We start from the raw sequence: 12986 nt of genomic DNA, 5'->3' as shown, positions 1-12986 counted from the left end.
ATGAAATCAGAAAACTATAATTGCTCATGTGAACAATTCCCTTAATACAATCTTACTTAAAAAAAAAACAAAAAAACTGACATTACCTTAAAATCTTTTCAATGACAAAATGCAAAAAAAAAAAAAAAAAAAGCTATCAAGTTAGGTTGCTGTTTACTTTCCATGGCCAATACCATTAAAATGAAATGCCAAGAATTCAATTTATGTAAATTTTTTCAGTTAAATTATTTATAATAGGAAATTCTCTCACCTTTCTGAAGTGAAATAAATGCAAATTTAATTCATTAGATGACTAGACTGGTATAAAATCTTAGAAGAAATGCAAATGGTAATTGAAAATATAGAAATGATACTTGTTTTGGGGACACAACAAATCAATCAGCATAAATTGTCAAGCTTACAAAAATATCACTAAAATGTATTCTATGTTGCCCATTAGAAGGCATGCTTTCTTATTTAAGACATGTTTCAGAGGGGAATGAGAGAAGTAGGAACCATGGTTTCAAGTCGATCTGAATGCCATAAACCTTGCAGCACAACCATGTCCCCACCTCTCAAGACAGACCCCTAATGAAGACACCGATGAAGAAAGACCTGGCTTTTTTCCTAGCGTCTCTCCCTAACAATTCTCTGATTTTTTCGAAGTTATATGACCTCTCCGAGCGTCAGTCCCCTCATCTGTATTAAATGGAATTTAAATAGTAGATGTATAAATTGCTAGTCATGCCCCTACCACAAAGATTTTATAAGAATCAAGTGAAATAATGAAAGAATGTGTGGCACATGATAAAGCACCACAGAGCTGTCATGCGTTAGTAGCTACACCTGAGTCCCAAGCCACCAGCCTGGAAGTCTCATAGAATCAAGTACAAAATCTACCCAAGCACTCTTTCCGTGGCTGTCCCTCCTCACTGGATCTCTGGGAAGTATTAGGCCAACTGACATTTGTTGAGTGCCTACTACCTACTCCTTTTTATAACCTAATTTCATCCCCATGACAATTCAGAGAGCTAAGGTCTGCCATCCACATTTTACAAATGAGGAAAGAGACTCCTATGAACTAACTTGCCTCATTTCATTTGGAAATAACAGCAGAGATGAGATGCAAACTCAGCTATGTCTTGCTGCAATGCCCAAACTTTTTTTTCCTACCTACAGCTGCAACCCCTCCGAATTTCTCCTTCTGGCTACCGTGCAATTGGAGGGAGAGATACACACGTCTACTATGAGCACAACCACGATCCTCCTCTGTGTTCAAAGGTAGCTGCTTAGCTTCCAGATTGTCAGTGTCCAACCATCCCTGAGGCCCCCAAGAAACTCAGGTGTCACTGTCACCATCCAAATGAATTCCAGGGCACTGCTGGAATTCATTTTTTAAAGTCCTGATGAAGTCCTGTCCTTTTAAAGTCCTGATGAAGACACAAAACAAAGCTGCCTTGAGCTGACATTAATCTAAATCTTCATGGGCCCTGAGAATTTAGCTGCGGGATCCCAGACTATCCGATTGTCATGACAATTTTATGAGGACAGTTGAAGATGGGCAGAGACCTGTCGACTAGGGCAGCAGAAAAGTACACAATGAATTTAGGGACCAAAGCTGGCTCCAATGCTTCCCATCACTAGCTCGGTGACCTTTGGCAGTTATCAGACCTCTCTGAGCCTCATTTTTTCTCATGTAAAGATGAAAATAGCACCTCAAAGTGTTGGGAGATAAGTGAGGTCACGTAGGGGAGGCTCCTAACACAAAGAAGGCGCTCAACAAATGAGAGTTTGGTGGATTAAAAAATGAAAAGATACCCCTCTTCCAGTAACAATGCCCACAAAGCTTTTAGAGATTCAGGACAATTGTTGCCACGAATTAGCAGCACAGGAGAATGTGCATGAAGAAAGAAAAAGAGTGTTTGGTTCTTTGGCCAGGGATAGGACAAAGAGAAAATATGTGAGAGGAAGAAAAGTATAGTGAAATAAATTTCAACCACAATTTAAAATTTGTCTTGTAGGATCTATTTTTTTTATTTCAAGAAAATGACAGCTCATTCAAGAAAAATAGGTAAATGTTATTTGCCATTGATTTTTTTTTTTGTTTCTTGTTATTGTTTTATATTGTAGTCATGGGATAATTTTGTTTAAAATGTTTTATAAAAATCCAGTTCAAATGTAAAACAGTGAACATGGTATTACAAAGGCACAGAAACCGTATCATTAGCTTTGCTTGTTACTCAGCAGTTGAGGGAGGCAGCACTTTAAAACATCTGAAACATCTAGAAAACCAAATTCATGACCTCAGAAAATGCAATAATTGTTTTGCAAATTAAAATCCTTTTCCCCACTCCAGTCAGTAACATAATCTTTGAATGTAAATGTGGTATGTGCTGTGAGTAACCTGAAGGAGGAGTCACACATCATTTTGCCTTAGGGCCAGCAAAATATCTCCAGTTGACAGTTATTAATTTCTAGTCAAATTATCCCGGAATAGGGTCAAAGAGAACTAATGGTTTTATTTTACATTCCAGCAAGTGTTGTGCTTCAGCATTCAGAATGCAGTGCTCCGTAGAGAGAGCTACAGCAGAAAGCAGGAGACCTGCGTGACCCCTCCAAAAAAAGTATTAGTCAGATTATTAAGTGTATTAACCCTTGCCCATGTCTCAGGCACTTTCCCACAAACCATATTAAAAGTATCAAAGCCATTTATTTGTTCTGGATCTACAGTGAGTGAAACGTACAAAGTTTTAACTTACTAAAAATATAAATGTCTAGTTACGTATGAGTGACCAAGGATTAAGAGAGCTGTTATTGTTTTCATTCAGTTTTCAATTTGTCTTTGATTTTGGAATTTTAGCATAGTAAATATGCATATAAAAGTAAAGGAGATCTGGAGTGCCTAGGTGGCTCAGTCGGTTGACCAGCTGACTCTTGATTTTGGTTCAGGTCATGGTCTCAGCATCATGGGCTCAAGCCCCATATCTGGCTCTGTGCTCAGCAGGGAATGTGCTTGAGATTCTCTCTCTCCCTTTCCCTCTGCCCCTCCCCCTGGTCTCTCTCTCTCTCTCTCTCTCTCAATAATTAAATAAATAAAATCTTTAAAAAAAAAAGTAAAGGAGATCTAAAGACTATTACTTATATAAATTTTTTTCTCCTCAGTTCCTAGCTAGGCAATTAATGTGGGCAATCTCATGATAAAATCAGTTGTTTTATTCCATTCAAATGTAATCCTTTCAACTGGCTCACAGAAGTTTAAACAAATTCAATGTTACAGTGTCACACGCAAATAATTCTAAACGATTCTGTTTTGGGTTTTACAAAATTGTGGTGCCCATCCAGGTACAACTTTTAGGTAACTACAAAAATCATATTGAAATTTGATAGTTGCGGGTGTAATATAACCAGTAGCATGGTAAGTGGAAAGAGCAGGAGACTTAGAGTCAGATCTAGTATCCGCCTCCTAGCTCTGCTAACATGGCCTTGAACAAGTCACTCTTTGAAACTCAGTTCCCTCTCTTCAAAAACTCATTGAAAATAATACCTTTAAAAATTATTAAGAAATTGGGCGCCTGGGTGGCTCAGTTGGTTAAGCGACTGCCTTCGGCTCAGGTCATGATCCTGGAGTCCTGGGATCGAGTCCCACATCAGGCTCCCTGCTCAGCGGAGAGTCTGCTTCTCCCTCTGACCCTCCTCCCTCTCCTGCTCTCTGTCTCTCATTCTCTCTCTCTCAAATAAAAAAAAAAAAAAAAAAAAACTTAAAAAAAAAAAAAATAATAAAATTATTAAGAAATAGCAACAGAGGCGCCTGGGTGGCTCAGTCGTTAAGCGTCTGCCTTCGGCTCAGGTCATGATTCCAGGTCCTGGGATCGAGCCCTGCATCGGGCTCCCTGCTCTGCGGGAAGCCTGCTTCTCCCTCTCCCACTCCCCCTGCTTGTATTCCCTCTCTCGCTGTGTCTCTCTCTGTCAAATAAATAATAAAAAAAAAAAAGAAAAAGAAAAAAGAAATAGCAACAAAGGTTACTGTGATGTTTAGGAGAAATGTCTAGGAAAGTATCTTTGCTAACCGTAATGCACTCTAAAGATATGGTACTTTTTAAAACTGGATTGAGATATAATTCACATACCATATAATTGTACCCATTTCAAGTGTACAATACAATGTTTTTTTTTAGTATAGTCACAGGATTTTGCAACAATCTAATTTTAAAGCCTCTTTGCCTCCCCTAAAAGCAACCCTATACCCATTAACAGTCATCCTCAATGTTTCCTGCTCCTTCCACCCCCATCTCCAGGCAACCAAGAATCTATTGGCTATCTCTATAGATTTCCTATTCTGTACATTTCATATAAACAGACTCCTATAATACATAATCTTCTGTGACTGGCTTCTTTCACTTGGAGTAACTTTTACAAGATCCATCCATAGTGTACATGTATCAGTACTTCCTTTTTATTGCCAAAAAACTTCCCATTGTATGGATAGACCACATTTCATTTATCCATTCATCAGGTGATGGCCATTTGAGTTGCTGACATTTTTTGGCTTTTATGAATAATGCTGCTATGAACATTCATGTCCGAGTTTTTGTGTGGATGTGTGTTTTCATTTCTAATGAGTATGTATCTAGGAGTGCAACTACTGGATTCTATAACTGTTTAACATTTTGAAGAATCTGCCAAACTGTTTTCTAAAGCAGCTGTGCTGTTTTACATTCGCCAGCAATGTATAAGAATACCAATTTCTCCACCTCGTCACTAACACTTGTTATTGGTTTTTTGTTGTTTATAATAACCATCCTAGTGGGTATGTAGAGGTATGACATCAGGGGTTTTATTTGCATTTCCTTAATGACTAATGAGTTGAATACCTTTCATGTGCTGACTGACTATTTGTATAGCTTCCTGGGAAAAATGTCTTAACCCTTTGCCCATTATATAATGGGGTTTTTGTTTTATTACTGAGTTGTAAGAGATCTTTATGCTATTTTCCGCCATTGTGTGGACTGTGTTTTTACTTTCTTATTGTTATTTACACCATAGTGTTTTAATTTTGGTGAAGTTCAACCTATTTTTTCTTCCGTTACTTTTGTTTTCACTTTTAGCATTATAGAAAAAAGGCTTTGCCTAACCTAAGGTCTTAAGATTTATTCCAAAGTCTTCTAAGAGTTATATAGTTTTAGGTCTTACGTTTAAGTCTATGATCCATTTTGAGTTCATTTTTGTTAATTGTCCCAGATAGAGGTTCAACTTTATTGTTTTGTGAATTTAATATGCCCAAAGCAGTACATGTTCATTAAAGAAAAAGCAGAAAATATATACAATAAAAAGGAATAAAATAAAAAATATCCACAATCCTATTTATCCCTAAATAACTACTTTTAGCACTCTGATTTATATGCTTCCAAAACCTATTCTCTGTATGTATATTTTATTTAATTTTTAATGTGATCACATAATGCACATAGTTCTGTGGGCAACTTTTTTTCCTTCAATAATTGTAAACATATTTACATAACAGTTTTTCAGACTTTTGTGAACTTCTATTTCTTCAGCTGTATAAAAGCAAGTAGTTGTTAGGATCAAATAAAATAATGATGTAAAAGAATTTTGTAAGACTTTATTTGGTTTTTTTTGTTTTGTTTTGTTTTTTAAAGATTTTATTTATTTATTTGAGAGAGAGAGAATGAGAGAGAGCACATGAGAGGGGGGAGGGTCAGAGGGAGAAGCAGACTCCCTGCCGAGCAGGGAGCCCGATGCGGGACTCGATCCAGGGACTCCAGGATCATGACCTGAGCCGAAGGCAGTCGCCCAACCAACTGAGCCACCCAGGCGCCCTTTTTTGTTTTGTTTTTTTTTTAAAGATTTTAAGACTTTATTAATAGAGTGAATTTGTTTTGTTTTTATTATTGTGCTAAATTAATCCTTTTTACTGAAATGCTTTCTTTAAATACTCTATAAGAACCCTCATCCTATTACATTAGCAAATTAATAATTTTTTAATGCCTATGTCTACTAAATTCTTCAGGATTAGAGGTCTATATACTTGGGTCTCCAAAGGCTGTCACAATTCCTGGCCCATATTAGTGCTCAACAATTGTCAGAATTAATGTTTACTGTTAATACCTCTGAATCTTTTAGAAATGTTGTTCTTGGATCATGAAGTTAATATTAGCAAATGTTTGATGAATATATGTTTATAATCATTATATCTCCCTGATGGATTGACCCTTTTATCATCATAAAATATCCCTATTTATCTCTAGAAACATTTTTTGTTTTAAAGTCTGCATTGTCTTATATTAGCATAACCATTTCAGCTCTCTTATCATGTTTGCATGATATATATTTTTCCATCTGTTACATATAAAGTAAGTCCCCTCAACTGGTGGAGCTTTTCATCCTAACGGTCTGCCTTTCTCCCTAGGCAGAACTCCAGCACCATAGCAATGCAGCTGAGAGTGGTTGCCTCTGGTCTCCTCAGCTTGCCCCTTCTGGTGCGGAACCTATACCAGATGAGACAACTGGGGAGGAGAAGATTATGCTCCCAGGATTCAAGGCCTGCCACACCTGAGACAGTGTTTCTACCCTATGAATGGGGGCGAGATGGGGTAAGGTCAGCCTGGTCCTCCTGATGGCTAACTGGAATTGAAGCTGGTGGGGAGGGAGGGGAGAGAAATACTGGCAGCCTGCCCCTCCTAGGATGCAATTATAGCCCCAGGATGGGAGCTGGGGAAGAAGAGAGCTCCCATTTCCTTCCCTACACCAGGTAGATTTTCATAACATGGGGGAGGTGATGGAGTGCGTTGTGGCTGAAATACCATAGACTCTGGTGTTCCTACCAAAAGATTTAGTAGATTTTTCTGAACGATTCTCCATTTGCTGTATACCCTCAGGAAAATTTCCAGAGACTTTAAATATTTTTTTTTATAATTTTCACCACTTAAATTGCTTAGGGTCTACTGATCTCCTTACTCTGCCATTCCCATTACGATGATTTTTTAAGTGTTAGTGAAATTTCTATAGTGGAAACTTTCCAGGCAAAAAGCATTACAGGTTCAGAAATACCCCTCAGAAGCTTTCAAATTTCTTGTTTTATAAGAAAGGAGTTGAAGAGAAAAAAAAGGAGCCTAGAGGCAAAGGCCTAAGGATGCTGATACCTTGAGGCAGGTACCAAAAGAGATGTGAAGTCTTTAAGAATAAAAATAAAATGGACCTGGAGGGCATTATGCTGCATGAAATATGTCAGACAGAGAAAGGTAAATATTGCATGATTTCACTTATGTGTGGAATCTAAAAACAAAACAAAACAAAATAAATGAACAAACAAAACAGAATAGAAACAGACTCATAGATACAGGAAACAAACTATTGGTTACCAGCGGGGGTGGGGGGACAGGGGATGGGCAAAACACGTGAAAAGGACGGAGAGGTACAAACTTCCAGTTATAGAATAAGTAATGAGGATGAAATGTACAGCATAGGGAATATAGTCAATAATACTGTAATAACTTTGTATGGTGATAGATTTGGTGACTAGATCAATTGTGGGGATCATATCGTAATGTATAAAAATATTGAGTCACTATGATGTACACCTGAAACTAAAAGGTTATTATATGTCAATTATACTTCAAATTAAAAAACGAATAACAGTAAGAGTTTGAGATTGTGCTGATAATGTTTTCAGAACAGTTATGATTGGAAGTTGCCTGGGGGTAGGGCTGTTCTCAGGTCTGTTTCAGAAGTGGACCTGCAAGGTTCACTGGGTAGTGAATAGCAGCTAACAAGATTGTGTTTGCCTTTTTTTTTTTAAACAGAAACCAAATTAACATAAAATCCAATACAACTTAGTATTATGATATAACCTATAGACCTTGGTGCCTGTCCTCTGCTTCATTCCTGGGGAAGGGATAAGTTTCTAGAGGGAGAAGAAGCTGGGAGATGAATTGGAGAGAAATGGAGAACAAAAGAGGAGGGTGCTGGGCGGGCAGACAAAACTGTCTCTGGAAGCAGCAAGTAGAGAGAGGCTTTTTCCTTCATGATATTCACCTGACATTCACAATCCCTTTTAAGCGGGGGTTCAAATGCCACAGAAGTGGGAGCTAGCAGGGAGATGGCATCAATGGATAGGCATTATGGTCAGCCAGCTGCTAAGTTTCCATAATTTCATTAATTTGGGAATAAAACAGTACTCTCTTTGAAATGTTTCCTCTACTCATGTTATAGTAGGATTCAGGAATTGTGTTCATTTCCTATGGTTGCCATAACAAAATACCACAGACTGGGGGGTTAAGACAACAAAAATGTATTTTCTCACAGTTCTGGAAGCTAGAAGTCCAAGGTCAAGGTGTTGGTGGGTTTACAGTCTCCTAAGACCTCTTTCCTTGGCTTGCTGATGGCCAGTTTGCTGTGTCTTCACATGGTCTTTGTTGCATATGCAAGTTAACCTGGTGTCTCTTCCTCTTCTTATAGGGATACTAGTCATAGTGGATTTGGACCCCGTCCTTACGACCTTTAACTTTAATTGCCTCTTTAAGGTCTTATCTCAAAATATAGTCACATTGGGGGTTAGGGCTTCAACATATGAATTTGGGAGAACACAATTCAGTTCCTAAGTATCATGTATACAAATATCAGGAAAAATTGTGAATGACTTCTAAATGGTTGAAAAGGAGAAGAAAGAAAGAAATTGGGGTTCTGCTTAGCTCAATCACTAACTAGGGTTATCTCCCCCTTTGACTAACCTATTTAGAAAACTGATAGTAATGAAAAAGTTTCTCATCCATAGTTATGCAAACGGTTTCTCTTCATTCAAATGCAAATAGATTTGCCCCACAGAGAATATAAATTCCCCTTTTAACCAGCTGCAACATCTTACTGGTTTCCTCATTAACTATGAGTTAAATAAAATCTTTGACACTGTTCATTTTATATTTGTATGAAAATCATGATTTTACCTTTTTAAAAATATGATCCTCAAAATACTGAAGATTATGTTGGCAGTATTATTGCTGTTGCTCTGATTTCTCTGCCCTTCATTGGTTTTCCTCTCTTCCCTAACTTTTATTTCCTGTTCACTGAATTTAATCTCCAGGGTTAGACATGGAAAATAGCAGGCACATGCAATGCTGATGATGGACAAGGAAACAACGGAGGCCACATCAGAATTCTGTCATGTTTCAATAAGGAGCCGTGTTACTGAGAAGAATGTTACCGAAGCTTTTATGTCATAGATTAATGGTTCACAGATGTATGTCAGAATGTCATAGATTAGCATACATCTATAATAAGTATGCTACTCTATCAGAAAAATACATATATATTTAAACTTATCTTTTAGAACTGAGAACCTTTCTGCTTCTAGACATTCCAAAGTTCATGTTTAAATATTAAGATTAAAATTTTCGATACTTAAGATTTTTAAATTAACTAGGAAAAGTCCACAAACTACATCCTTTGCAGTTATTATAAATTTCTCAACCAGTCTTAAATAATGCCATACTATTTTTATTCTTTTTAAACCTCAAAAATGTCTATGCCTTGGTCTTGGAACGTTTTTCCTTGATTTCCTTAACCAACAATTCATGATCATAAAGCATTCAAGCAACATGAAGGATTTAATCAACACTTGCATAAATGCATTGGAAAACACTGTATAAGCAGAGATAACTTTAAGCAAATATGTACTGTTCTTCTAAGCCATAATTTGTTTGAAAGTAGGTTAGTTCCAGAATATAATGTAAAGTAGTTTTAACCTTAAGTGAAAGCAACTTGCCTCCATCTCTTACCAAGGCGAACCTGTACCCAATATATAATAACAAGTATGTTTGCCATGATTTTGATGTAGCAGGAATCTTTACAAAGGGAAATCAGATAGACAAAGTAAATAACCTAATACCTTAGATTACCCAAAGTCATCTTTATTCTTCTCCAATGATAAAAACAAATTAATTTGCTTTCTGGCCCTTGGCATTTATGAATGCTAATTTAATCACGTAAATTTAGACTTCCTATGACAGAATTTGAAACCACATTGTGAACATGACTTTCACATAAGGCTTGTTCCTTTTTCCTGAATTAGAAAGTAAAATTTTAAAAAAACCTCTATGCCTATATTAGACCCTAGGCAAAATCAGCATAACCCTGCCATCTCCCATTAAGTTGATTCAGGACTCTGGGGAGCCATGTCACCATCTGGACTGGAGTGCAAATGGTCAGAGGGAGGCCTGGGAGAGTGTCCTCAAAAAGACCCCAGCTGGCTGAGCAGCCACCTGTTGCCAAGATGAGTGAGGGCACAATATATCATGTTCATCATAATCCATCTGTTTCTAGTCTCCGAATATCTGATGCTGTCATGGCAGAGTACAGCTGACACCAGGAGAGGGCTGACTCAGAGAGGCCAAGACTACAAATCCAGCTAAGCAAAAGATGTCTAGAAGTTACTCATGATGACAGAGTCAGAAGGCCGATTTGGTTAAGGAAGACAGAGGTAGCAGGCTTGGAGAAGCAGAAACACAGGAATTATCTGGAGCCCAGGAGTTCAGAGAAGCCATAAGAACAGCATAAGTGAGTGGGTTGTTTTAATGGCCTGCTGAACACAAGTGTCTCTGGATCCAGAGACGTGGATTTTAACTTCAGAACCGACAGATTCGTGTAGATTAATTCAACTCCTGACTAAGGCAAAGATACAGAATCTAGGATTAATTTATAGGCTCAGTGGCAAATAATAATAATAAATAACAATAGCCAGGGGCGCCTGGGTGGCTCAGTCGGTTAAGCGTCTGCCTTCGGCTCAGGTCATGATCCCAGGGGGTCCTGGGATCGAGCCCCGCATCGGGCTCCCTGCTCTGCGGGAGGCCTGCTTCTCCCTCTCCCACTCCCCCTGCTTGTGTTCCCTCTCTCGCTGTGTCTCTCTCTGTCAAATAAATAAATAAAATCTTTAAAAAAAAAAAAAAAACAATAGCCAATATTTATATAGCACTTAGTAGTACTTTGCGTATATTAATTACTTCAATCCTTACCATAACCCTGTGGGGTGGATACTATTATTATTCTCAATTTGGAGATGAGAGAAATTAAGTGCAGAAGATTTTAGTAACTGTTCCAAGTCCCATAAGTGGTAGAGCTGGATCTGAAACCCAGCAGTCTGTACTCTTCACCAGTACTGTATGCTGCTTTCATTTCCTTGTACCTTCCAAGAAACCCCAAAAGCTGAGCTCTTCTCTTCTTATTTTCTTACTTTACACCCCACTGGTCCTCTTCAACCCCTTTCACTCTGATTTCCCCTTTCTATCATATCATGAAAATCGGGTTGGATATTCATGCTGGAACCCAGGCAAATGACTGCAAATACATGGAGCGTACCCTCCTCTTCTTCCTCCAAACCTATTTGCTTGGGTTGAAATGAGGAAGGACTCTTGTCTTTTGGCTAGAGAGGTTTGGCTTTTGAGTGCCTGAACTGTGTGAAGAACGTGAGGGGTGTGTGTGTGTGTGTGTGTGTGTTTATGCACATGCACATGCTCATACAGATGTAAAGGGCAGTGGGTAGAATATAGAAGGTGGAGATTGAAGAACAGCTAAAGGTTGAAGATGGGAGCTGGAGAGGCTGTGTTTAGGAGAAACTCGCTGAAATTTGTGACTTACACAGGCTGAGTAAAGCCCAAGTGATGAAATGTGGAACAGTTGGGGAAAGGGCAACAGAAGGGACCGAGACACTCAGCACAGCACCAGCAAGTGACAGTGGGTGACTCACAACCAGCAGACTTCAAAGAGACAAGAGCAGATTAATGGTCTTGTTTTTCAGGTCTCAGGAGAACTCTCCTAGAGAATCCTAGAAATAAAAGGGAGGTTTTGAATGGGAGCAGGAAAAAGTTGAGGCCCCTGAGTTACACAGGTGAACACCACCAAGGAGCAAAATGCAGGTATTTATGTTAATGTGACCTCATTGCTTGCAGAGACTAGCAAAGCCTGGGGACATCCTAGCTTGCTGGATACTCAAGATTGGGAAGAATAAGAGGCGAGGCAGTACAAGCCAACCCCTTCCATCATGTCGAGCACAACTACCAACATATTTTACTTAATAAAGGTCAACACAAATGTTGTGTTAGAATTGCTTATTATCCATCAAGGCCTTCTTTTTGTTGAGGTTTTATTTTTGTAATCATTTTTACAAATATTGAATTTTAATCATACATTAAAATGGTTGTCCTTTTTGTTATGGAATTCTCACAATGTGTAAAGTTTTGTGCTTTTTTCCCACTAGTACTGGCACTTGGTACTCAAGCTTGTCCCTCCAGATGTGACTCAATTCAAGTCCTAAGAAATTTAACTGTGACATTTTAACTATCCACTGAACTTGTGTTTTCTTAGTTTGCCTAAAGTCAGATTCCAAAGACCAGGTGACATAAGATGTAAAAAAAAAAAAAAAAAAAAAAACCAGAATAAGCACTTCTGATCTAAGCTAATGTGACTGGACCATAGGTAATAGCCCTGCTGTCCTTCTCCTATTTTTTATTTTGTACATATCTTTTCAGTCATCAGCTATAGCAGGCAATCTTAGGGGGAAACAGCCTTTAAAAAATTCTCAAAAGGATGAAGTATGAGCAGATGTCCAAGAGAAAGATAAAATAACATTGCAAATAAAATGTAGAGATATATTAGCACACTTTAGCAAACTGTAATAGAAAATGTTGAGGACCTTTGAGTACAACACTAAAGGAGAAAAGGTAAAAAGTCTTATTTTCATCCCATTGTGTTCAATAAATCATGTAGTTCCAGTTGTTTTTGAGAAGTTTGTTCACTTACTATGAGTTGTCATTGGTTGTTAGGTCCAATTTATCATATGCAAAACACTTTCTCCTATATATGTTATTACAGATAAACATATTACATATAAGTAAGCATTTAGGTATTAATTTATAGCATATAACACTTTAACTTAAAATAAAGCCCTTACTTACAAAACAATATAATGATGTTTATTTCTTTTAAAAAAAATATTCATT

At 37.8% G+C, this 12986-nt stretch overlaps 1 long non-coding RNA gene across 1 annotated transcript in view; it reads left to right on the top strand.

Annotated features, from left to right (window-relative positions):
• The window catches only part of LOC145721442 (uncharacterized), a 29485-nt gene extending 20101 nt beyond the window's left edge, over positions 1-9384 (top strand). Inside the window, exons 5-6 of the long non-coding RNA XR_014145118.1 lie at positions 6407-6590; positions 9077-9384. This is a non-coding gene — a long non-coding RNA (uncharacterized LOC145721442). The remainder of the gene's footprint in view (positions 1-6406; positions 6591-9076) is intronic.
• The last annotated feature ends 3602 nt before the right edge of the window (positions 9385-12986 follow it).

The sequence above is a fragment of the Leptonychotes weddellii genome, chromosome 5, assembly GCF_054177405.1.
Source record: "Leptonychotes weddellii isolate Sample4059 chromosome 5, ASM5417740v2, whole genome shotgun sequence".
Classification (NCBI taxonomy): domain Eukaryota; kingdom Metazoa; phylum Chordata; class Mammalia; order Carnivora; family Phocidae; genus Leptonychotes; species Leptonychotes weddellii.
This window is presented reverse-complemented; position numbering and strand designations above follow the sequence as displayed.